This window comes from Tiliqua scincoides, chromosome 4 (assembly GCF_035046505.1).
Source record: "Tiliqua scincoides isolate rTilSci1 chromosome 4, rTilSci1.hap2, whole genome shotgun sequence".
NCBI classification, from domain to species: domain Eukaryota; kingdom Metazoa; phylum Chordata; class Lepidosauria; order Squamata; family Scincidae; genus Tiliqua; species Tiliqua scincoides.
Genome location: NC_089824.1, coordinates 18218505 through 18245947, shown reverse-complemented (window position 1 = coordinate 18245947; position 27443 = coordinate 18218505).

Below are 27443 nucleotides of genomic sequence, written 5' to 3'. Positions count from 1 at the left end.
CCCCATTAATGTGTTAAAGCTGGAAATGATTCACATACGGACTAAACATTGCATCTCTCTCAATTCTTTTAATTGATGCAACATATGGGGATTTTAATCATGCAGCTGAGAGGTTCCCTCCATGGATAAATATTTTTTTTTCCCTTCCCAGGTCTTGTGGTTCCACAGTCATTCGTTACTTTTTGGAGGTCTTTTCAAGTACTACTGAGAAGCAGAGAGAGATGATTCTTCATTTCCGTTCTTTTTTTTTAATACGTGAAATGGAGCGCAGATTTCACCCACTGAGATCTCTGCAAGCTCCAGATGTACCCTGAAATACTCATCAAATCATATCACAGAGGATTATAAACTGCATTCATTTTTTGTTGCTGTGGGGACAACTGGATGTTGAGATGGTACACAGAAGGGATGAGAAGAAGAAAGATGGGCATACGTTAAAAGCATGAACGCCAATTCAAAGAGCCCCTGGCTCAAATCATACCATAGTCTTTCGAGACTGAAGGTTGCCAATACACAATACACAAATGGCTCAAATCTCAATCAGGCTATTTAGTTGGCTGTTATCTCTCAAACCTGGCTGTACAGCATGACTTCAGTATCCAAAGGGGTATCTGTACAGTTACCAAAATCCATGGATACTGGGGTCCACTTTAAAAACATTTTAAAAATGAAAGTGCCAAAATTGCTTTCCCTACCTCTGTGTGGTTAAATTGTGCCATTTCCCAGTTTCCAGTGCTATTTTTAGACTTGAAAGACCCGCTTCCGGGTTTAATGGAGGTTCCTGGCTCCTCCCAGGGTCACCCCAGAAAGCTTTTAAAGGGGACCCCAGTATCCATAGAAATTTGCAGTGGATGCCAGACCCATGGATGCGGAGGTCCTGTAGATGCCAGACCTGCTGATACCAAAGTCGCACTGTAATATGGGGATAAAAATGCTAAGCTATTTGTGTATTTTTTTCCAAAGGTATCCCATATTTCTCATACAAGTAGGCTCCATAGTGTAACATGTCAATAAACATCATAAAAACTAACCAATTAAAAAGGAAAAAATACCATTATATATAATAATATATATACAGGTATAACCTAATTTTTCACGGATATTTTACCTGCGGTTTTATCTCAATGCGATGAGAACAGCCCTTTAAATTAAAGGAAAAAAGTTGTTTAACAATAGCCTTGTTAATGCGAGAGAGGGCAGCCGACTGACCATCAATCATTCTCTCTCCAGGCACTTACAACAGCTTCACTCCAAGGCAAGCAACCCTTCCCTTCCCTCTGGGCACATGAAAGAAAGGTAATCACTTTGCATTGTTTCCCAGCGCTGTTCTGGATGAAGGGAGGGGTTGCTGGCTCTGAGTGAAGCCTTTCTAAGCTCCTGGAGAGAGAATGATTTATCTACCTAATGACTCTGAGCCCAATCCTAAGCTCAGCGCAGCGGCTTCATGCCGCTGTGTACTGTCATAAACACACCATAAGGCACGTCTGCAACACTTACCACTGGGCTACCGCCCATGCTAGCCCAGTACCGGCAAGTGCTGGGCTAGCATTGGGCTAGTGTGGGGCAGGAGCTCAGCCTCCCGCGCTGGGCGATCTCACGGACCACCAAGCTGTGGCACGGTAAGCAGCGGTGGGGAGGAGGTGTTCCAGAGAGGGGGGAGGCGTGGGAATGGCAGGGAGAGGGCAGGCGGGAGACGTGACAGGGAGGCAGGGGACGGAGAGAAGGCAGGCGGGAGGCATGCCAGGGGGAGGGAGTGGGGAGGCAGGAGGCGGGTCCAGTGCAGCTCTGCTCCACCAGATCCTGCCTGTTTGTGCAGGGCCCAGCGCCCTGCATGAACACCTTTACTTTACCGCCGACCTTTTGGTCAGCGGTAAAGTGAGTAGCCCCATTGTGGGCTGCTTCCCTTACCTGGGGGAAGGGGACAGAAGTCCCCTTCTCCTGAGGAGCCGCCCACGCTAGGCTGAGGCACGCAGGATGCGGCGGCGGCCGTTCTTGGCGCTGCTGCAGCCACGCACCCCCGACAGCTCAACATTGGGCTGTCTGTCTTACATCACAAAGGTCAGTCAGGCTGTTTTTAAATTGCCTACAAAGGACAATTTAAAATGTTTTTTAAATGAATTTGCGTTAATGCGATTTTTGCCATCCACCTGAAATCTGGGAACAAATTTCCCCTTGTGAGTAAGGAGACTCAGGGCCCAATGCTATCCAATTTTCCAATGCCAATGCTGCTGTATCTATAGGGGATGCACTGCTTCCTATGTTGGGGAGGCAGTCTTGGAGGCCTCCGCAAGGTATGGGAACACTTGTTCCCTTACCTCAGAGCTGCATTGCAGCTGCCCTGGATTTTTGGATAGGATTGGGCCCTCAACCTGTAATCTATAAACAATATAATGCTATAATTTTAACAAGGAGAAAAAAAATCCCTATATGAATGCTACACAAGATTAATATTGTTGACCATAACTTTGAATAAAGGTACCACATCTTGCCCTAAAAGGATACAAAAGTTAAAATCTTTACTATGGATCGGAAAGATACCAATAATTAAGACAGTTGCTAATTTGCTAGAGCTGCAGAAAAGTTATGTCACGGTATTGATTTCTTCTAATTTTATTACGTTTTAAAATATTCAACTGACATTTTATATGATGCATTGAGAGTTAAGTATTGTAACTGAGTTTTCTGCTTTCCCTTTGGTTCATGTTTGGCAGGGTGATTGATTCCCAATAAATCTCAAGTAATTTGTAAGGCATCGTGTTAGCTGAGATATTTTGTTGTGAGCCTGCAAAGTTTTAAAACTACACTCAGAAGCTGAAACAATACCTTATGAATAATGATAATGGAACGATCTTGCTCATCCACTCTAGCACTCTCTTTCCAAAATGATTCATAGCGACACAGACCCCTTCTGTTGTTCAAAATCCACAGATATCTGGGGATTAGTAGGCTTCACACTAACATTTGTTAAAACATCCATAGAGGCACCCAATGCATATTTTTAAAATTGACAATTATATATTGCAAATGTAGGTTTTTATTGACATCCAGAGAGCTCTGAATGAAGAATGGCTAATAAATATTGATTGATTGATTGATTGATTGATTGATTGATTGATTGATTGATTGATGTGCTTGGGTATATAAATTTTAAATAAAGGAAACCACACACATAGCTGGGCAGCCCAACCCTAACCCCAGCGGGGCCACAGGTGCAGCAGTACCAAAATGACTGTTTTGCCAGTGAGGACTGAAGAACCTCCATGCGGAGCTTTGCAACAGCACTCCACCTTCTCCCCACCTTGAAAACCCACACCACTGCCCAACTATGCAACTTACCTTCTGGCACTCCCATAGCGTCTCAGGTGCAACGGTCATGTTTGTGACACCCAGTGTCAGCGCTGAAGCTCGGTGCCAGTGCTCAAGGAGTTTAGGGTTGGACCCTTTCGGACACAATACAAATGGAGAAAGGGAGAAACAGGAAAACAAGCCAAATCTGATACCAAAATGGCTACTGCTTGAGATTGTTGTGGGAGAGGAAAAGGCAAATGGCAGCTGATCCAAGATAAGCTGATGGGGGGGAAACCCTGGCCTCTCCCCTCTCCTTCTGCTGTAGCCCGGTGGAATCACATTATATATTTGCATTTTGATATCCATCAAAAATATCAGTACAAAAAAATCAAAGTGTGGATTAAGCTACACGTCAAAGGTACACACCTGTATAATTTGTGGTTTTTACCTTTGAAGCCCATTTAGGGTGAAGACTGGGAAGAACTGGAACTCTGCTCACAGGAATAGGGAAGAGAAAAACTGAAGATAAAGAGGACCTGCACCTTGAATCGTACTGAACGTAACGAACAGACCTTTTTGGAACTGGGCATCAGAACCTGAAAACAAAATCTAAAATATAAGTGAGGCTCAGATCTTGTCTCAAATTCTGTGTTTGCGCTGCTTTGTTACATGAGTTAGAAACGTCTACGCCAGTCAATAGGTGAGGCTATGTCTGGGTTCCAGAAATAGAAACAACCTCCAAAGTGGCACGATAGAACCCAGAAGTATTCCTACCTGGCATGAGATACTTGAGAAGCATGCTAGGTGTGTTGTAAGCATGCTAGGCAGAGTTCTTTAAAACATTCACATGGTACAATAACTCCACCTGCTGATCGTTAAGCAAATCTCTGCAATGCACTGCAGTGCTGTCCAATTAACTCTTATGCTCATTGAAGGGAACTATATTATGATTGGACTTCCATCCTCTTTGCTCAATTGCCTTTTAGGCACAGCTCTTGACTTTGAAGACGTTCACTTTTTCTGACACACACTTATTCATAACGTGTTTTGTTGTGCTTTTAGTGCTAATGTGAGATTTTAAAAAATGTTGGAAACACTCATCTTTGGGTGAAAAAAAAACACACCTCTTTGCTGTTATACACTTCCTCCTTCAACACCGTTACTCAAGCACTGTCGTGCTTTTTATACTGAGAGCCTTTTAAAAAAATATATCATTATCTTTCTCACATCAGTCCTGTATTTAAGACTTTATTTCCATGGCTAAAGAAAGTGGGAGCATTTACTCTTTAATTTTATTTTTAAATTTTTTTCCTCCTTAATAAACTGCTTTTAGCTCACCGGTCTATATCAGAATATACATAGCGAACTTACTATAAACATCTGATTTGTATATTCATGTGCATCTACCTATGTACGTGCATATACCCGCATTGCTACCCAAACAAGAGTATAATTCATACATATACAGGTGTGCCCAGGTATCCGCAGGGTTCCATTCTGGAAACCCCCCCCCCCGCATGGATACCTGAATCCACAGATACTAGGGACACCCCTACCCTTCAGAGGCAAGAGAAGCACAACCCACCCACGGTCTCTGTGGGGCTCAGAATGGCCATTTAGCCCCCAAAAAAGGTACTTCCAGTTTTTTCTTAAAATCAGATGTGACATTTTTATACCTTTAAAAGGGCCAGGGAAGCCACACATCCGCAGTTAAGTGAAACCATGGATATGGGATCCACAGATATGCCTCCCATACGTGTTGAACTACACAGCCCATTAAGTACACTTTAAATGAATACAAGCTTGTGTTGCTTGTTTGTTTTTAACTGAATAGTAGAACTGGGGCCTAGATCAATCAGGCAATGGAGGGCTTTATGGTAGGAAAGACCCTTTCCCTTTGCCATGGTCTCTCTACAAGTTCCATGTAGCCTCAGAAGGGAAACTCAAGTACTTTGTATATTCCAATTGATTGCATATTTCCCTTTCCCATTTTCAGAGTAAAAAGCAGCAGGCTTAGAGGTGTTCCAACCAGCACTGTCCCACATAAGAAATTAGGCCATTCTGCAGAGATGTTTCTGAGCAGACCTGACCCTCAACCTTACTGAAGAAGTATGTCTTACTGCATTTACAGTCCCTTTGATGACTCTGTTGTGTGATCTGCCTGCATGATTAATCCAGGTCCAATAAGACAATAAATGTGCATGCACAAATCTGTAAAACTGTATTTATTTACAGCATATAAAAGCAAATATGAGCAAATTTGTTTCCTCAAAGCTGATAGAAGCTTTTTCAAAGAATCAAGACCTGCCAGAGAGCCATAGTGATCCCCAGGTAAGTTAGAAAAATCCTTTTCTTACAGGCAATCACATTGCTGCTGAATTCTTGGCCACTCCCCTTAAGGGGAAAATGCCTTCTTCTGGTTCACTGTTGGGTTGTGACCCATCATTTTGAGAACCACTGCTTTATACAAACCCTGAGTATTACTATTGGGTTTTTTTCCCAGCTTTTGGGTGGACAGTTGAGTAGAGAGTCCATGAAAGGAAGCCCCAAATTTCAATTCCCTTCCAACTCATATGGTTATCAGGGTTGTTTACTTCTAAATCCAGCTTTGTTTCTGAGAAAGACTTTGTCTACAGCTTACTTATAGGGTGTAATTTATGAATCAGAAGCAGGGCATTTTGTAATGGAACACACCAGAACGGCGTTCCGGCACCTTTGTTTCCCCTCCTCCCTGCCCCCACCTTTTTTCCCTGCCTGCACCACCCGGCCCACACTGCTGGCTAGGGAGGGATTCGAACCTCCAACCTTGTGTTCCGTAGCCTGTGGGTTAAGTCCTACCTGGGACTTTAAAAAAAAAAAAGTAAAAAAAAAGCCTACCTGGGACTGAACTTTGAGGAGTTTTGCAGCCTCAACTGGCCCCCCTTCTGGCAACTGGCAACCAATCTTTATATTTTGCAGCCATGGAGCACCTCCCCACCAAAAAAAAAAAAAGAAAAGAAATTTATTCCTCATAAGGATTTGAACTGCTAGCCTCTGGCTCCACAGACCAATACTTTAACAATTGAGCCATAAGAACTCCTAGGCTCAAAGTGTTTGGAACTAATACTTGAGGCGCTGATGGCCACCAGCTGGGCTCAAGACCTTATATATTAGTTCTGAACACTTTAACTATAGGCTGTCCTATAGCCCAATGGAGCACCTTCCCACCTGAAAAAAGGGGTGTCACTCCAGCTGCGGCAGGAGTACTTTTGCTATCAGGGAGCTCACACGGATGGACGTGTGCGTGCGTGCGCGCGCGCGCGTGTGGTTATTGACTACGTCTAGTTGTATCTTATTACTTATTTCTCCGATAAAAAATGGTTTAAAAATAAATAAATAAATAAATAAATAAATAAATAAATAAATAAAAGTTGTGAGTTCCTGCACCTTTTTTTTCCACAAAAAAAGCACTGATCAGAAGTATTCAGCTTCTACAAATACAAATAAAATGACACTAGAGATCACAGCCAAGTGGGTATGTGCTACCTTGAACTGATTCCATTCAGTGTTCTGTACAACCCAATCCTGACTACTTTGGCAATGATTCTGTAAGGTACAGAAAGTATTGAGGCAGTGATGAAGCAGTAATATGAAGCAGAGGTCGCTCATGAACCTTAGAAATCAAATGCTAAGGCCTCCCTTGCCCCTTAGTACCTAGCTGCTCCCAAGCCTGTCCAGCCCTTTGATGACATCACAGCAGCCAAGCCAATGGCAGTTAAATAGCCCATGCCACTTTTCCTTGCCAACCCCAACTGTAACATTAGAGTTGATCAGTTAATACAAGGCAAAATGAAAAATCATGCTCAAGAAGACTGTAAGGATAAAAAGGTAAGGGTAAGGATTTGTGGACTGGATATATTTATGGCAGATGTCACTGCATCCCCAATCACATTTTCTATAATCTATACAGCTTTTCCCAGCATCAGCTTTTGACCTCAAACTCAGTCACACAAGCAGTTTCAGTGCCACGTTGTCGTCCCCCTCGCCACATACACAAAAGAGAGAAATATTTCTGCCCTGCCACACAAACCTGATCACAACACAAGGCATTGGGGAAATGGAAACTTCCTGTTTTCATGACCTTGCTATAACCATTTAATGCATCACTTATTCAATGACATCCAAGTTCCTTTTGTGCCTGTGTGTTTGAATACTGGGAGTTCACACAACAAATAGGCAGAAGCAATAAGCACAGCACTCTCAGCAGAAGGTCTCAGTTCATTTGCCACCATCAGACCCTTCTAAACAGACCTAATGGAGATCATTAATATACGAAGTGGAAAAGAATAAACCATTCAAGGAGCTGTGACTAATCAGAGACCAGTCATCCTGGATTAGCACCTTGAAATAACATAGGCTGACATTTTGGGTAGCCCTAATTCCTTCTGTGGCTAGAATCTTCACTGTGCTTCTCCTTTTCCTGCCTTCAGACAAGGTGTAATGACAGCAAACATGTTCTATTCTCATTAGGTAAAAAGCAGGAAGGGAGCATCAATTTTTTTAGTTCAAAAGGGGTGTATGGGTAAGAGAAACTGAACCCTCCTATGCCCAGCACTTTACTGCCAGTAGCCTCATCCTCAAAGCATTTTAATATCAGTTAGAGATCCACTTTCATTAGGCAGGAGTGCATTTGGGGGGGGCGGGGGAGAGGAGCAGAGTTTCAGGACTTCTCTTGCAGTTAAGAACAGTGATGGTGTCTGTGGGAACACTCAGGTGCTGCCTTTGAAACTTTTTACAAAGAACCTTAGCCCAGAAAAAGCACCAGGCTCAATAGGAGGCAAATTTTGCCTAGAGGCAGAAGTGTAGACCATGGTCTTTCCTAAGGACTGCCTGAGAAATGGTATGTAGCTCATGGTACATTAAGACTGCAACCCTTACATGGATACAAATACCACTAGACAGTGTAACTTTCCTCTGAGTAGACATGATTAGGATTGAGCTATTAGGCTGCAATCCTATACAAATTTCCCTGAGAGTAAGTCCTACTAAACACAGTGGAGCTTCTGAGTAAATATACAAAGGCCAGCATTCCAATGTACCATTTATTTGGAATTTTTTTTAAACACTATCTTTCAATTTTTATATATTTATTTTACAACCATTACAGCTTATTCCAAGAGCTTGGGATGAAATGAACTAGGTCTTTAAACATGGATGGTGGGCTGGTGGATTGGTGATTCCACCTCCATCCAGCCTGCGGAATTGGCCCTTTTCTCATTCACTGAGTGGGAAATGAATCATCCACCTCTTTATCTCCTCGTCCATACCACACTCTGTCATGTGGTTTCTGCAAATCCATAAATGTAGGGCTTCTAGTTTTATGTAGAGGAACTGCATGAACAAAAGTGGTTCCTGACACAAAAAAAAATGGGGAGTCCTGCACTTCCAGATTTGCCAAAACCAGGTAATGGAGCATGGTAAGAGGCTTTTATCCCCCAGCAAAAGGCAGTGGCTGGTATTCCAGCCCACGCTGTCCACACCTTTAAATGATGTTTGATAAGCTTCAAAGAAGAAATAATTAGGAGAAAAACACTTATAAAGATTTTTTTAATCTTTTGTTGTTGTTATAGTCTTCATGGAAAATGGTTATGGGATTGTGAAGACAAGCTCCGAACTTTTTAATCACTATTCCACTGAACATCGGAAGAGAAAAATCCAGTTCTAAGGGACATTTCTAATTTTGAACAGACTCTCAGCAAAATAAATACCCTCTGGTGGGCCCCCTCCAATGTGAATGCTTAGATGGGTTTGGAGGGCTTACCTTGCTCCCTGCAGTGGTTTAGGGTCTTCTTCTTTTTTTAACTGCTGCTACCACAAGCAAAAAGATTTTACAGCAAAACTCTCTGTGCACAAGAACTGGATGCCTTACCAGAAAGTTGAGAAAAGGACCAGGATGTGCACACACTGAGCACATGAGCATACACACCTTTTAATGCATGGGCCTGGGTGGAGTGAACAATAAAGGTATTGTCCAAACTGACCCATTCTTAGACACTGACAGTGGCTGTCAGCCCTATTTGGAGAGGCCGAGTATTGAAATGGGGCCTCCTAGCTTCTAGTTGACTTCCAAAAATATCTGAAAGTAACAGTGGATAAACTGGTCACAGAAGAAAAGATCTTAGAGTTTTAGAATCTTTAGCAAAGTTTAAGGAGATACAAAAAAACCTGCATTGAGTCGACTTCCAGCATTGAAGGGAGTGAGGCAATCCATGCATCGAAAAGAGGCCCTACAAGTGTTTTTTTTTTCTTTGCAACAGGGCAATAGACTGCAAGTTACCATCCAATGCTCACTTCTCTGATGTTAGAAGCAGGGAGCACAGATTTGTCAGCAAAGTCCAAAATATAAAAGATGCTTAACCACTGTCTGCATAATAGATTTTTAGTTAGGCAGCAGTCCTAATATAATATTCTAGCCAGACAATGGCAGCCAACAGATTACAAACACTTTTGAACAATGCCAAAGCTATATGAAATATAAATTGCCACTTAAAAGAATGGAGATATTCACTCTCTCACTATATATTAAATTAATAGTCTTGGAAATAACCCAAGGAAGACAATTTCCTCTCTGTTCTTGAAGGTGAAAAGGGTATGTTCAAGGCAAAATTGCTTTGAATCTAGCTTTCATTTCTCAGTTTAGAAAATTGTTTTACAGGATTCACAGCGGTTTGACTTGGGTATTGCTGAAATAGACATAGTGGGGAAATATTAGGAAACAGTAGAAAGAAAAGTAGCTTTTTATGAGAATAAGAATGTTCAAATACTGACATTCTCTTTATCAGAATCATAAGAACATAAGAACAACCCCACTGGATCAGGCCTTAGGCCCATCTAGTCCAGCTTCTTGTATCTCACAGCGGCCCACCAAATGCCCCAGGGAGCACACCTGATAACAAGAGACCTCATTCTGGTGCCCTCCCTTGCATCTGGCATTCTGACATAGCCCATTTCTAAAATCAGGAGGTTGTATATGCACATCATGGCTTGTAACCCGCAATGGATTTTTCCTCCAGAAACTTGTCCAATCCTGTTTTAAAGGCATCCAGGCCAGACGCCATCACCACATCCTGTGGCAAGGAGTTCCACAGGCCAACCACATGCTGAGTAAAGAAATATTTTCTCTTGTCTGTTCTAACTCTCCCAACACTCAATTTTAGTGGATGTCCCCTGGTTCTGGTGTTATGTGAGAGTGTAAAGAGCATCTCCCTATCCACTCTGTCCATCCCCTGCATAATTTTGTATGTCTCAATCATGTCCCCCCTCAGGCGCCTCTTTTCTAGGCTGAAGAGGCCCAAACGCCATAGCCTTTTCTCATAAGGAAGGTGCCCCAGCCCCGTAATCATCTTAGTCGCTCTCTTTTGCACTTTTTCCATTTCCACTATGTCTTTTTTGAGATGTGGAGACCAGAACTGAACACTATACTCCAGGTGTGGCCTTACCATCGATTTGTACAACGGCATTATAATATTAGCCGTTTTGTTCTCAATACCTTTTCTAATGATCCCAAGCATAGAATTGGCCTTCTTTACTGCCGCTGCACATTGGGTCGACACTTTCATCGACCTGTCCACCATCACCCCAAGATCTCTCTCCTGATCTGTCACAGACAGCTCAGAACCCATCAGCCTATATGTGAAGTTTTGATTTTTTGCCCCAATGTGCATGTCTTTACACTTACTGACATTGAAACGCATCTGCCATTTTGCTGCCCATTCTGCCAGTTTGGAGAGATCCTTCTGGAGCTCCTCACAATCACTTCTGGCCTTCACCACTCGGAAAAGTTTAGTGTGATCTGCAAACTTAGCCACCTCACTGTTCAACCCTGTCTCCAGGTCATTTATGAAGAGGTTGAAAAGCACTGGTCCCAGGACAGATCCTTGGGGCACACCGCTTTTCACTTCTCTCATTGCCCATTGACACCCACTCTCTGTTTCCTGGCCTTCAACCAGTTCTCAATCCATGAGAGGACCTGTCTTCTAATTCCCTGACTGTGGAGTTTTTTCAGTAGCCTTTGGTGAAGGACCGTGTCGAATGCCTTCTGAAAGTCCAGATATATAATGTCTACAGGTTCTCCCGCATCCACATGCCTGTTGACCTTTTCAAAGAATTCTATAAGGTTCGTGAGGCAAGACTTACCCTTACAGAAGCCATGCTGATTCTCCCTCAGCAAGGCCTGTTCGTCTATGTGTTTTGAGATTCTATCTTTGATGAGGCATTCCACCATCTTACCCGGTATAGATGTTAGGCTGACATAGTTTCCCGGGTCCCCCCTCTTTCCCTTTTTAAAGATAGGTGTGACATTTGCTATCCTCCAATCTTCTGGCACCGTGGCCGTTTTGAGGGACAAGTTGCATATCTTAGTCAAGAGATCAGCAACTTCATTCTTCAATTCCTTAATAACTCTAGGGTGGATGCCATCAGGGCCCGGTGACTTACTGATCTTTAATTTATCAATGAGGTCTGAAACATCTTCTCTTTTAACCTCTATCTGACTTAATTCCTCAGTCAGGAGGGGCCGTTCAGGCAACGGTATCTGCCTGAGGTCTTCTGCCGTGAAGACAGATGCAAAGAATTCATTTAATTTTTCTGCCATCTCAAAGTCTCCTTTTATCTCTCCTTTCCCTCCCTCATCATCCAGAGGGCCAACTGCTTCTCTGGCGGGTTTCCTGCTTCTAACATATTTGAAGAAGCTTTTATTATTCCCCTCAATGTTGCTGGCCATGTGTTCCTCATAGTCTCGCTTGGCCTCCCATATCACCTTCTTACATTTATTTTGCCACAGTTTATGTTCCTTTTTATTCTCATCATCAGGGCAAGAACTCCATTTATGGAAGGAAGCTTCCTTGCCCTTTACAGCCTCTCTAACTTGGCTTGTTAGCCATGCAGGCACCCTCCTGGATTTAGTGGAGCCCTTCTTTCTTTGTGGTATACACCTCTGCTGGGCCTCTATTACTGTTGTTTTAAGCAGCCTCTATGCACTCTGGAGAGATTGGACTCTTTTTACCTTCCCTTTCAACCTCCTTCTAACCAGCCTCCTCATTTGAGGGAAGTCCGCCCGTCGGAAGTCAAGGGTTTTTGTGAGAGATTTGCCCAGTAATCTTCCCCCGACGTGCATGTCGAAACGGATCACAGCATGATCACTGTTCCCCAACGGCTCCATAACATTGACATATCTAACCAGGTCCTGTGTACCGCACAATATTAAATCCAGAGTCACCTGTCGTCTGGTGGGCTCCATGACTAGCTGCTCTAAGGCACAGTCATTTAACATGTCAAGGAATCTGGTCTCTCTTTCGTGACCAGAACACAAATTGACCCAGTTGATGTGAGGATAATTGAAGTCCCCCATGATTACAACCCTGTCCCTCCTTGTCACCTCCCTGATCTGTTTCTCATTTCAAGGTTCCCTTCCGATTTCTGGTCTGGAGGATGATAGCACGCCCCCAGTATTACATCACTCCACAGGCCTGGTAATTTAACCCACAGAGATTCTACAGTGGAGTCGGACCCACCTTCAATCTACTTTGCTGGATTCTATCCCTTCTTTACCCACCTCCAACATGCCCCTGCCTGTCCCTCCTATAGAGTTTATAGCCCGGGATTGCAGTATCCCACTGATTCTCCGCATTCCACCAGGTTTCCGTTATGCCCACTATATCAATGTTTTCCATAGTCACCAGACATTCCAGTTATTATTATTATTATTATTATTATTATTATTATTATTATTATTATTGTTGTTGTTGTTGTTGTTGTTGTTGTTGTTGTTGTTGTTGTTGGCATCCTTCAGTCTCAGAAGACTATGGTGTCATGCTCTGAATGGTGGTTCTGGAACAGAGTGTCCTCTCCAGTGCAAGAAGCCTGAGTAAAGTAGGTATGGAGGATAGACTGTTACCTATGCAGCAAATCCCCCCTCTCCACGTCGCTGAAATGGTCCAATGGAAAGGCAGAGGCCAATACGATTGGTTCCAGCGGCGTCGCAGGAGTTGCCAGAACGTGACTGTGTTCAGCCATGAACTGCCTCAGGGACTCTGGCTCCGGATTTTGCCTCGAGGTTGACTCCTGAAGCCTTTTCCATAACTGGATGTAGCCACAAGGCAGTGGAGGTTTGGGATCAGAGTTTTCCTTCTCTCAGATGAGCTGCCTTCCCAGGCTGACGAGTCCCATCTACCCGGTGGCTGTTTAGTTGCCTCTTAGGACAAGTACAGCCAAACCGAGGGCCTTTTATTATTATTATTATTATTATTATTATTATTATTATTATTATTATTATTATTATTATTATTATTATTATTATTATTATTATTATTAACAGTATTAATATACCGCTTTTCAACAAAAAGTTCCCAAAGCGGTTTACAGAAAAAAAATCAAATAACTAATGGTTTCCTGTCCCAAAAGGGCTCACAATCTAAAAAGAGGCAACACCAGCAGACAGCCACTAGAAAAGACATTCCCTATATATTTGAGGTTCATAGTCAGAGTAATGGGTATTTAACAGGAATATCCATGACTCTTCCAGACCAATATCCATGGCTCTCCAGACCAGTTTGAACCTTGCACTACTGCAACCTGCCCTGTCAGCTCCAGTCCCTGGACTAGGATGACTTATAAGCACTCATAATTCAATATGATTGGCTTTATTGCTTCTGCTTTGAACAGCTGAACATTGATCTTTGCTTAACATTGGAATGTATGAGTGCTGTGCTCTTTATGGGTTTGTGCTCTTTTTTTTTTTTTTTTTTTGCTTGGGCTTTTAAAATTACTACAAAGTTGTTGGTTTTTTTGACATTGTAAGCCAAGTAATTTGAAAAATGGATTAGACCTTTATTAATAGATTTATAAATAAATTTATTTACAGACAAAGGCTTGGGTCACGTATTGAGGATGATGAATACGTGATCCAATGAAAATGTATTCATGCTGTTCTGTGACCTCATAGACAAGTGCTAGTGGACAACTTCTCATGTCCAGTGCCACAAAGTCCCGGGGGGGGGGGTGTTACAGTACAAGAAATGTAGCACAGGGGTTGGCAACATACGACCCACAGGCTGGATTTGGCTCACGAGCTGAAGTCATTCAGCCCACGTGGAGTTTGGCTTGGAGGCAAAGCCTGCCGTGCACATTGTTGCATGCCAGATGGGGAATGGGGGAGGTGGAGCTGCCTGCCCAGGCTCCACCATTCCCCGTTTGGCGCACAACAATCTGGGCAGGAGGCTTCCCCTCCCAAATCAAACTTCATGCAGCCACTTCTAATCCTTTTAAACAAACATCCGGGCCCTTTAAACCAAAAGGTTGCTGACCCCTGCTGTAGCAGATAAGCTCTAGTGGACCATAAAAAGTTCTTGCAAATAGCTTTTCTATACAATTTTCCCATATTATGCTTTCCCACTAAATCAGAAACAGGCCTTCTGTGAATGGAAGAAGCCTTTAGTTAGTGTGGAAGGATACCTTTGGATCCAAGCCAGTAACGATAACCTGGATGTTATTTGTCTTTTTAATACAAAGAGCCCTGGAACAAGAGGCCTATTAAATCTGGGACAAGAGATGAGAAAGAAAATTTGAAAACAAAAAAAAAAGTTGAAGGAAGAAGATGATGAAGAAGGAAAACATGCAGACCTGGAGCAAAGTGGGCAAAATGCCCTCGCAAGCACAAACAACTTGCCTTGCATGCAATTCTCCTCGAGGGGAAAGATAAAAGATGCAATGAGACACATGTGCAAGATGTGAACAGATGTTACTTGTATTAGATAACACTATATTGGAATGGGGCATGCTTAATTAGCACAGCAATAAAGGATATGCTCCCTAGTGTAGCAGCCAGAGTAGAACAGAATGCAGCAAGCAGTTCAAGGAAGTAGATGTTGCATTTGTCCCTTCTGTGCACACAGTAAAGGTCTAATCACACATTACACTGAGCATATGTAGAAAGGGCAGGGTAGTGGTTTCACAACCACTGGTCCCATACCCACACATTTGTGATATTACCTGCAAAACAGCCTACCTGTGTACAAACCATATCCACAGTCCTATGCATGTAGAGCTCTACGTGAGTATGCACATACTTTCTTTCATAAGTCATGCCAAATGCACATAAGGACAGGAGTGGGGCAATGAATGCAATCTCACTTGCCTTCCCACAGTGCATGAAATGTACCCTATTATCAGGTCTGAAGACTCAAGAACACATCGAGCGGAGTCTAAAGACTCAAAAAACACATTAAGGGCACAAACCTAACCAACTTTCCAACACTGGCCTAGCCGCAGTGCAGCCCCAAGGTAAGGTAACAAACATGTCCTTACCTTGAGGAGGCCCCCTTGACTGCCTCTCCACTGCTGGATGCAGTGCAAGCCACATTGGCACAGCTATGTCAGTGCTGGAAAGTTAGTTAGGATTGTACCCTAAGTGGCATCCCACAACTCTTTTCTCCACATTGCTATTCTTGGGCATGTAGCATATGAGTGGAAGAAGGGTGGATGGACAGAGGTTGCTTAAGTCTTTCCCCTCCTTCTGTTGTTTTGTCTAAAAATCACCCTCCCCAAGCTTTCCTTCCCCCCATTGATGGGGAAATATATAGACCTTGTATATTTCTCCCTGTGGGTGAAAAAGCAATCCAGTATGAGTAAATCTAAGCCGAAACAGACCCTGCTGGATGAGACCAAAGGCCTATCTGCTCCAGGAGCCTTCTTCCCACAGTGGTCCACCAGCTGTTTCTAGGAAGCCCACAAATAGGATCGAAAGGCAGGCTACTCTCCTGCCATCGCTCCCATGAAACTGGTATTCAGAACCATCCTGGAAGGGTCCAGACAGAAAAGGACTAAGTAGCCCTTGCCCATCCCCATCTGATTTTCTTTCACTCAACCCCAGGTGGCCCTGGGCTAAAAACACACACACAAAGGAAATAATCATGGAACTCTGCTTAATGTGTAGCTTGAGCCTAAACTGACATCACATGGCAGTTTTAAAATTCCTCTTTGTGACAATGCTCCAAATCAGTAGAAAAGAAAGAAAAGGTGATTTCCCTCCTCCCCCAGCTCTGGCTCTAATTGCTGTATCATTAACTGCTGACAGCTCTATAGGAATCCTGACTGTTCAAAGAGTTCAGACCATGATTGCCTTCTCTTAGCTGAGATTCCAAAAGAATTAGCAAAAGAGCTTTCTTTTTTTTTTAAAGTACAGACTTTATTTGCCACCTAAAAATATTCAGTTTTATCCACTCACTCCTCATGCTCTGAATCATATGTAGGTTATTGAAAGAGATGTGTTATACAGCGCACCCTGTATCCATGGAGGTTCCTTTCCAGACTCCCCCCCCCCAAACTGTTCAGTTCTTTGGTTTAGCAAGAATGTAAAGAAACACTTCTGCAAGCATGACTACGGAAATAAAAGATACTTGTGTGCAAGGGGCACTATTTATATAGCACCCTCCATATCCACGCTCTCCAATATCTGCTGGGGGGGCCAGGAATGCATCCCCCACAAATACAGGGCCTGCAGATGCCGGATCTCATCTGATCTCAGAAGCTAAGCAGGGTCAGCCCTGGTTAGTACTTGGATGGAAGACTACCTGGGAATACCGGGTGCTGTAGGCTTATACCATAGTCTTTCGAGACTGAAGGTTGCCAACCAACCAGCCTTGTATAAACCATTTCTTGTTCACTTTCTTTTTTCTTTTATTATCTTTTTTTGGATATGTTGTTTTCACTGTTTTTGTTTTGTCATTTATTCGCAATAAAGGGGAGGGGAAAAAATAGGTGGTTCCCTGTTCCAGATTTCAAGACAGTAATCTGTACTTGGAAACAAAATCTCAGGAGCAGAAATACTAGGAATGTGCAAAAGGTTGATGCTCAGAGAAAAGGCATGCTCCCCCCCTCCCATGCAACATTCTTTGGGGTATTCATTCCTCCATTCAGTGCCTAACCTTGCACACCTATATGCATTTCTCCATTCAGGTGGACTCAATTCAGTTGGGTGTTGTTCTTCCAGGTAGCTACAAATACCATAGCCAAGCACAACCTTCTTGTGCAGTGATTTTCCCTAGACTGGAAAGGCATACACCTTGGCAGGCAGGTACCTGTTCTATTCACTGTAAGTCTGTTCTATTCATTACATGTGTCTGTTCCATTCACTATAAGTCACTGAAGGCTGAATCTTATCCCATGCTGGTGCTCAGGATGCAGGGCTGCCATTACTAGCAGTGGTTTACCTCCCATTTTGTTTGATGGGGCAAATGCCCCATTTGCAAAGGCTCCCAACGGGTTTGGAAACTGTACTTCCAGTTTTCCAGAAGCACAGTTTATAGCAGGAAGGTCAAACTTGTTTCATGCAGAGGGCCGAAGTTAGTATTCATGGTGCCTGCTGAGGACCAGAAGTGACATCATTAAGCAGATGATGGCCAGAAATAAGCACTCTGTTCTCACCTAGAAACTTGTTAGCTGCAAATGACAGAAGAGAAAATATGCAAATCTTGTTCATCATTTCAAGATATGAGAGAGCCCAATTACTATGCTGGGAGAGCCCAGTTATAACAGGGACCAGATAAATTGCTTCCAGGGGCTGCATTTGGCCCACGAGCCTTATGTTTGACACCCCTGGTTTACAGAATCTGGGAAACATCAGGAAGCTTCCCCAAAGCAGGCTAAGGTCTTGCGAGGCTCTGTGAGCCTCAGGTGAGTGGGGGGGTGGATTTTCACGCAGGGGGGTGGTGACAGTCCACTGGGGCGCCATTGTGGATCTTTGCCCCAGGCTGCAGGTCTGGGGAGGTCCTCCACTGGGTACTAGGACCCTCCAACCCCTGAGCAGAGGCTGAATTCACTAAAAGAGAATAGGCAATAACTAATCAAAGCAATTATACAGGCGAGATAAGACATAATGGCTCCGTTGCCAAATGCAGTCTCTTCTGGGCACATGGTGAACATGAAGCAAGTCACTGTGAACTGTTGATGTGCAAAAGTGTGTAGGGGCAGCCTGTATCTGAAACCCAGAACTCCTACTTGCGTGCACAGAGTATGGAATAGATAAACTTGTATGTACAATGAGCTCTGTTTTTATGCAGCCACAAGAAATGCTGAGTTGAACTATTCTTTGAGTCCATGAATCTAATCTGAATCACTATTACTAAACAAAGGAATCCATTGAAAAATAGGGAAGGATATAACAATAGCATTTAGGATTAAGAAAGTTTCTTCCCAAGATTTCTATGCTGGGTGTGATATGGATCAAAAGCTACAACCAATTTATACACAGTGTGAAACCAGATTTCCTCTTTCGAGTTTGTTGCTCTTTGCTTTGACTCCAGGTTTCAAAGAGGGTAAACAACTAGACAAAGTTTTATTTTGCCCGATTCTCACATCAGCCATTGCCGACCTTTGAGATATTCTACTTAAAACCTGGAAACTTAGGTGAGTCATGCCCTCTAGCACTTAAGTACATTCACCAAGTGTTAGTTGCCTCTTGAAAGCTATTAGTGATGTCATGAGGTAAATTATTCTCTCAATTGGTTTCTTGGCTTCACAAAGCTATAGAAATGCAAGTAATTTGGCCTTATTTATTTATTTCTTGACTTTGAAAAATGCAGTTCAATAAGCTCTTAGTTCTCAAAAGAACACTAAGCAACGTGTTGCAACTACCAAACACCTCTTGGAGCTTCTGGGTCAAAATATTCAGAGTGCTTAAATCAAAAGCAACCCGATTTTTAAGAAATGCTGAAAACACACTGTTTTATTTAGGCGCTAAATATACTTCGGAAATATTATGCGCGTTCAGAAGTCTGAACTTTGGGGCCCTATAAGTGCGTGAATAATTGTGTAACTTGCACATGCTTCTGTGAATGCCTTGGTCTAAATTCATGGCCCTCACAATGTCCATTACATTTTGTTCCTGCATATATTTGGCACTTTGCAGTTCAGTAACTGGGTATTTGGTATTTCTGTGATTCATTACTTCCCCTTCATTAGGAAGCTCAGCAGGTTGCAGTAACCACTAAATTAGTGACAGAAAAAAATTATAGAAAATGAACTACTGGCTACGAGCTATTGGACATTTAACACCTGCTTCTGCAGATTTTAAAGCACCGCTCTTATACGCACATTTTTTTTCCCCAACTGCATACCACATCACCCAGGGATCATAGGAGTTGCACAATGGTTCCTATGCATATGTGAGGGTGTATTCAATATGTAATTTCCTGTTAGGGTTGCCAGTGTTTCTTTCATAAACAGATGGTCTTGCCTTTAACACATGTACAGTGTGAAAGCAGTAGCATAGCTAAGGGGTGTAGGGGGTAGTGATTGCACCAGGCAACAAGCTTTTGGGGGGCAACATGCTGAGTTTTACACTAGAAACCAACATTGTGAAAGATAATTTAATGCTGAATGCAGTGAAATGAACCATCTTGGAGTATCTGTATTCTATCAAAAGTTATGGCCAATTAAATGAAAACACAGCTGCCTTATGGAACAAAAAGTGGGTTTCCTTTCCTGACACCCATTCCCAGGTGGTGCAGAGCAGCCTCTGGCTGCTTCATTCTGCTCGGATCTGCACTGCCTTCTTGAGATCCAAGTAGACACACTGGGGCCGCTGCACTGTGGTGAGGTGTAGTGATTCCCCTTGCCTTGAGCTGTGCTGCTCTTTGCCCCAAACTTGAGCTGGCTGCAGTACAGGCCCAGTGACCTTCCTGTTCCAGCACAAGTTAGGATTGTGCTGTGATTGTTCTGAGAGTCAATGATATGTTATTATGATACAGCATGGAACCAATGAGGTGTCAGTATGAATCAGCTCTCATTTCCATGTATCATAGTAAAATTAACCCTGATAACTGGGTAAAGAGGTACTTTTTTCAAGTGGTACTCCTCTTATATTTAGCAGGGGGAGAATAATCATCCCTCTTCACCCCAGTGCAGTGTCTCTAACCTTGTCTCAATATGACATGCCTACTCAGCAGTGACAATCCCCAACATCATTCAGTCCCAATAAGTGTAGTACTCAAAAGGTAGTGATAGTCTTTTGAAATATAAAACACTTAGGAAGTGGGTCTCTTTGATGCATAAGGTGATAAAGTCTTAAAGGAGCATTCAGAGTCTAATTGACATGACATCCAGACATCCTTTAAATTAAGAATGCTTTTTTTAGCATTTAGAAATGGGCTATGTCAGAATGCCAGATGCAAGGGAGGGCACCAGGATGAGGTCTCTTGTTATCTGGTGCGCTCCCTGGGGCATTTGGTGGGCCGTTGTGAGATACAGGAAGCTGGACTAGATGGGCCTATGGCCTGATCCAGTGGGGCTGTTCTTATGTTCTTATGTAAGAAATAGATGTCTTCCAGCAGCTCTTGATGTTAATACCACAAATAATGTTAATATCTCAAAGAAGGAATGCACTGAAACATTTCACTTTAAATGATTCACTCCAACACTCTGCTTACAGCTAGTTACTCAGGTCAAAGATTTTGCATTACAGGTTTTCACACACAATGAAATAGGTTTCACAAATTTTTATTTTTCACTTCTCCAAGGAGCTCAAGGTGGTGTACATGATTCCTTCCCTCCTTTTGTCCTCGCAACAACCCTGTGAGGTAGGGAGGAAGGGCAAAATAAAAAATGTGAAAATAATAATAAAATTAAAATCATGACATAGGTCTCACGTGCGTAGGCATTTATAAATGCTAGGATATTATCCAAATGTATTGGAGATACAGATTTTGAGGAGGGGAGGGGTTACTATCACCACAGTGTGAGACATTTGTCATTCACATCACACTGTGTAGGATAATGCTCAGCTCACCACCAGGGTCTCCAGGTAGTCAGAGCTGCAACACAGGAATTTCTTCATGTAAATGCTGCTCGCAGTAAATGGCTGTGTGATTTCACCATTGGGACCTCTTCCATTTTAAACACACATGAGTATCCAGCACATAGGTCGCTGGATGGGAGGGAGGCTTTGGCTCCCAAGCTGAGCTCCTCAGGGGCCAGATAACTTTGGCTGGCAGGCTGGATCCAGCCCGAGGGCTGTAGGTTGCAAACCCATGCTCTAATCTATCTAACAGCACACCCTGCACATACCCAATCTTGTCCGATCTTGGAAGCTAAGCAGGGTCAGGCCTGGTTAGCACTTGGATGGGAGACTGCTTGGGAATACCAGGTGCTGTAGGCTTATACCATAGTCCTTCGAGACTGAAGGTTGCCAACAAATCTTATGCATGTCCATCAAATGTTGCCAACCAATCTTATGTAAGTTCCATCAAATTCAATAGGGCTTACTCCCATGAAAGCATGTATAGGATTGCAGCCTAACAGTGTCTGTGCCAGTATCCCCTTCCTTTGTTATGAGACAGAGACAGATTTGCATATCAGCTAGCCATGCAATGCCTTAAAACAACTTTAAATACCAAATCTGAAGTATTTACAGATCATAGGCTTTCTTCCAGTGCCTTGAAGACTTTCTGGTCCAATAAAAAGATCTCAGTCGTTCTGGTTTTGATGCTTTGGAACCAATATAACTACTGATAGTCTTGTGTGGTAAGTTCATTTATTTTGTAACATTTATTTATGTAACAGTCAAGCAGTCTTACATAAGAACAAATGAGGGAAATTATTACAATAGAAAAGTGGTGTGGGCTTCTTGCTGGCTTCTATGGCTCCTCCTCACAGGGTGTTGACCATTTAATGGCCTCTTGGAGGAAGGAAGGGCACAATTTCAGTTTTAAAAGGCACCACCAGGTAGCGATGGCTCAATGGAACTTTTTCTTAATGAACATGCTTAGAATTGCACCACATACAGCTATGTGTGACAAGGAAGTCTATATCCACCAGTCTGCTTTTGAATAGCAGAAAGATAGTGGCAATATATGATGAGTATAATTTTGGGTCTATACAAATGTCTAACGCTCCAAGCAAGTTGTCTCAAACCTGTATTTTCCTGAAGAAGCCCTCCCTGGATTCCACTGTGTTGAATAACTATCGGCCAGTTTCCAACATCCCATTTCTGGGCAAGGTAATTGAGCGGGTGGTGGCGGCCCAACTCCAGAGGGTCTTGGATGAAGCGAATTATCTGGATCCTTTTCAATCTGGTTTCAGGCCGGGCTTTGGGACGGAAACTACCTTGGTCGCCTTGGTGGATGACCTACGCCAGGGACTGGACAGGGGGAGTGCGTCCCTGTTGGTCCTGCTGGACCTCTCGGCGGCTTTCAATACCATCGACCATGGTATCCTTCTGGGACGATTGGCCGAGTTGGGAGTTGGAGGCACTGTTTTGCAGTGGTTCCGCTCCTACTTGGAGGGTCGGTCCCAGATGGTGGTGCTGGGGGATGCCTGTTCGACACCCTGGCCCTTGAGGTGCGGGGTGCCGCAGGGTTCAATTCTGTCCCCCATGCTATTCAATATCTACATGAAACCGCTGGGAGAGGTCATCTGGGGGTTTGGAGTGAGGTGTCATCAATATGCTGATGACACCCAGCTTTATCTCTCCTTTCCTCCAGACTCCAGGGTGCCGGTTGAGGGCCTGGAGCGCTGTCTGGAAGCAGTGAGGATCTGGATGGGGGCTAACAAGCTGAAATTAAATCCGGATAAGACAGAGGCTCTCCTGGTTCGGAAATCCTCGATGCAGGTGCTGGATTATCGGCTTGCTCTGAATGGGGTTGCACTCCCTCTGAAGGAGCAGGTTCGCAGCTTGGGGGTCCTCCTGGACTCTCAGCTGCTCCTGGATTCCCAGGTGCCGGCTGTGGCTAGGGGGGCCTTTGCTCAGCTTCGGCTGGTGCGCCAGCTGCGACCGTACTTGGATCGTGCAGACCTGGCCACGGTGATCCATGCCATGGTGACATCAAGGTTAGATTATTGTAACGCGCTCTATGTGGGGCTGCCCCTGAAGATGGTTCGGAAACTACAATTAGTACAGAATGCGGAGGCCCGTGTGGTCACCGGAGCCAGGCGGTTTGACTCTGTCAGTCCGCTTCTCCGGGGGCTACATTGGCTGCCCATTCGTTTCCGGGCCCAATTCAAGGTGCTGGTTTTGACCTTTAAAGCCCTATACTGCTCTGGGCCAGGATATCTTAGAGACCGCCTACTCCCGTACAATCCGGCTCGCCATCTCAGGTCATCAGAGAAGGCCTTTTTGCAAGTGCCGCCACCCAAGGAGGTCCGGGGGGCAGCTGCAAGAAATAGGGCCTTCTCGGTAGTGGCACCAACATTATGGAACTCCCTTCCCCTTGACTTGAGAATGGCTCCTTCTCTTGAGAGTTTTCGGCGAGGCCTGAAAACACTGTTGTTTAAACAAGCCTTCTGATTTCTGGCCTTCTTAACATTTTTATACATCTTTTAGTTTTTTACAGGCTTGATTCCTCGGTGACTTGGTCTTTTATTCTGTCTTTTAATCTGACTACTGTTTTTATGGCCTCTGTAATGTGTTTTTAAATGTTTTTATCTGCTATGTATTAATGTTTTTTTAAATCTGTTTTTTAATGTGTTGTTAGCCGCCCTGGGTCCTGTTAGGGAGAAGGGCGGGATAAAAATAAAGTTTTATTATTATTATTATTATTATTTTGACATTTTGTTTTGTCAGGTGGCTATGTAGAGGTCAAATCTTGCTGAAGGTGACTCAAAGGTAGATTGGGTAGACTATCATTTGAATATAATTAAGACAGACATCTCTCTGCCATCTCATATCTCATACCATCTCTCATTCATGGTATGATGAAAATGGAGAGTAGACCAAAAAAATGTAGGTCATCTGTGTTGGCTGGTAGAGTTCAAGGCCATATTTTTACTACATTTCCACAAGCTTCCTTTTCTTGGATTAACTGGTGAATTTTTCTCTCTTTTGCTAGTTCTTTTGATTTCTTGTATACTTTTTTAAGGAACATTTTTTATTTAAACATTTCTTTGGAAGATTCAAAATTTGGTCTTATGGGGGGGGGAGGCCCATTAACCTTGGCTGGGTTAGCTACTTGACCCACAAAAGAAGACAGAGTGAAGCAAGGATTTACCCTGACATATTTGGCCTGCGAAAAGGCTAGCACCATTTGCCATGCTGGCAACTTTAGGAGAACAGAGCAGAACATATTTTGGAGACAGAGTGAAAAAGCTATCGATCAAAACTTGGAGCAACAAGAAAATCCGAATCCCAAGAATATGAAAAAGCACAATGACCTTGATTAGCTGTTGCTTCTGTTGTTAGCCATCTGGCTTCGCAATACTGGAGTTTGTAGCATTCCTTTGACTTGGATTACTGGGTAAGGTAATGTAAGCCTTTAGAAAACTGAAATAGCATAAGCCCTAGGCTAGCTAAGGTCTCCCAGGGAGCCCAAGCCTACAGTATTATTTTAAAGCTCTCTTGTACATTTCAATTTTAAAAGGGCTTGATCCAGAGTTACTCTAATTGACCAGAACTAGGACTATGTACTGCGAGTCATGGACTCTTCGGTCACAACGAAGAGGAAACTGAACGCTTTCCACATGCACTGCCTCTGAGGCATTCTCAGCATCACCTGGCAGGACAAAGTTCCAAACAACACAGTCCTGGAATGTGTTGGAATCCCTAGCATGTATGCACTGCTGAAACAGAGACGCCTGCGTTGGCTCGGTCATGTTGTGAGAATGGATGATGGCTGGATCCCAAAGGATCTCCTCTATGGAGAACTCGTGCAAGGAAAGCGCCCTACAGGTAGACCACAGTTGCGATACAAGGACATCTGCAAGAGGGATCTGAAGGCCTTAGGAGTAGACCTCAACAGGTGGGAAACCCTGGCCTCTGAGTGGCCTGCTTGGAGGCAGGCTGTGCAGCATGGCCTTTCCCAGTTTGAAGAGACACTTTGCCAACAGACTGAGGCAAAGAGGCAAGGAAGGAAGGTCCATAGCCAGGGAGACAGACCAGGGACAGACTGCACTTGCTCCCAGTGTGGAAGGGATTGTCACTCCCGAATTGGCCTTTTCAGCCACACTAGATGCTGTTCCAGAACCACCATTCAGAGCGCGATACCATAGTCTTTCGAGACTGAAGGTTGGCAACAACACAGGACTATGCATAGTAATTTGATGCACATAAACTTTACAGCCAGATTCAGATGATAGCTGACTGCGTATCTGGAAAACAATTGGAGGCCTAGAAACATAAGATGAGTGCTGGTGGATCAGACAAAGTTCGCTCTTGTTCAGCATTCTTACTCCATTCAGAGTGCACTTGGCCAGCACAAGTCCCTTGCACTGGCCTGGGAGGACTGCAAACATGCCGTAAAACACGTTTGTGCCACCTTGGATGTCAGCTGTGTGTGCTGATGGAGACAGGTGAGTCCATGCCAGCCAAGCTCGCCCAGTGCGGGAGACTGGGGGAGGCATGGGGAAAGTGGGGAGAAAGCATTCTGGGGTGGGAGGAGGGTGGGCAGGGAGCAAGGGGTGGGGCCAGGATCCACCATTATTCTAGATCCTATCCCCATCCCCGGGCAGCCCAGGGCAGTCCCAGGCTGCTGGGATCTGCACCACCTCTTTAGGTGGCGCAGATCTGAGTAGCCCCATTGGGGCTGCTGAGGCTCTACCTGGGGTAAGGGGAATGACTTTCTCTTGCTTCAGGCCAGGCCGTAGCCAGCCCGAAACTCACACTAGATACAGCACTAGGCAGCTGGCCTGCCTGTTCCAGCACAAGTTAGGATTACACTGCCCGATGCTTCTTGGAAGTGCGCACGCTGGTTCTGAAGGGAACTGTTCTCCCCTTGTCCACCAGCAACTGATATACAGATATAATCATTACCTACTCATTTTCACAGTTTGGTAAACATTCAAAATAGATATAGTGTGGGGGTGTTGTTATTTTAACCTCTTTTTGCCATCCTCCATGTCAGCAGGCATAGAAACCGCAATTGACAGTCGTTCCCTGGTGAGTGTCATCTTGAATCCCCCCACTGCCCTGGGATAGAGCATCATGCCATGGAGCCAAATGGGTAAAAAAAATGGCTGCCACCATGAACAAAAAGTGCTATACATTTAAAAATGGCGGCTGCATGAGGTGACTGTGCAGTGAAGCTGATGCAGGAAGCACTGAAGAAAAAATGCTGCCATCATCTTACCAAGCAACTTTGTAAAATGGTGGTGCCTTAGCCAGATGTGTGGTTATGTTCATATTAGACTACCAGTGTACCATAGATCAATATTATAGAAATGGCAGTAAATGCATCACATGCGGGACTGTTTTGTTAAAAGCAGAGTAAATGTAAAGGTGTTTCAGCCCAAGACTGCATCCCCCAAACTAAGCCCACTGCTTGTGTCCTCACAACTGCAACACAAATCACTGTTATTAAACAGCATTTCCAATCAGATTCGCCTCAGGGGAGATGCCTTCTCTGGAGAAAACAACCCCTGCTTCTTTCTCGCTGCTTTATTCTTCTGCTGGCTTCATCAGTAACTGTTCAGTGCAGAGCACAATTGCATCAAATCCATTCTGAGGAGTTCACCGGAGTACCAGTGGTGCGTCAGCATTTTCTCTTCCTAGCACCCTATGGAACAATCTGTTTGTTCATCTTTCTCTTTTCTTTCTTGGAGAATGTTCCCCAAAGAGCCAAGCAGGGAAGCACCTTCTATGAAAACCAAACAGTCAGAAACATTTGCTCTGCTTTGGTGTATTTTAAAAATAGTCCTGTGCTCCCGTCCCCTTCCCATACACAGAAGAATAGCAACATAAAAGGGCTCTCAGAATCTAACTGTGGGCATGCATCTTAATCGCCAGATGGGATAACTGCACTTGCATGTATGAACAACTATTACCCTGCACATGCCTGATCTCGTCTGATCTTGGAAGCTAAGCAGGGTCAGGCCTGGTTAGTACTTGGATGGGAGACCGCCTGGGAATACTGGGTGCTATAGGCTTATACCATAGTCTTTCGAGACTGAAGGTTGCCAACCATGTATGAATGAGCCATCAGAGATCAAACAATACTTTCCAATCACCTGACATCACCCTGAACGCAGTGTTTTTTCAATAGATGGCTTACTAAGTCATGGCTTACTAGATGGCTTAATAGATGGCGTACCGTCAGTTCAGACATTCAGCCCCATTCACACACTGTTGAGTCTAACAGCCCAAACCTATGGAGCTGCTGTTTTGCCGGGAAGTGCATTCCAGCAGCGCATAGCGT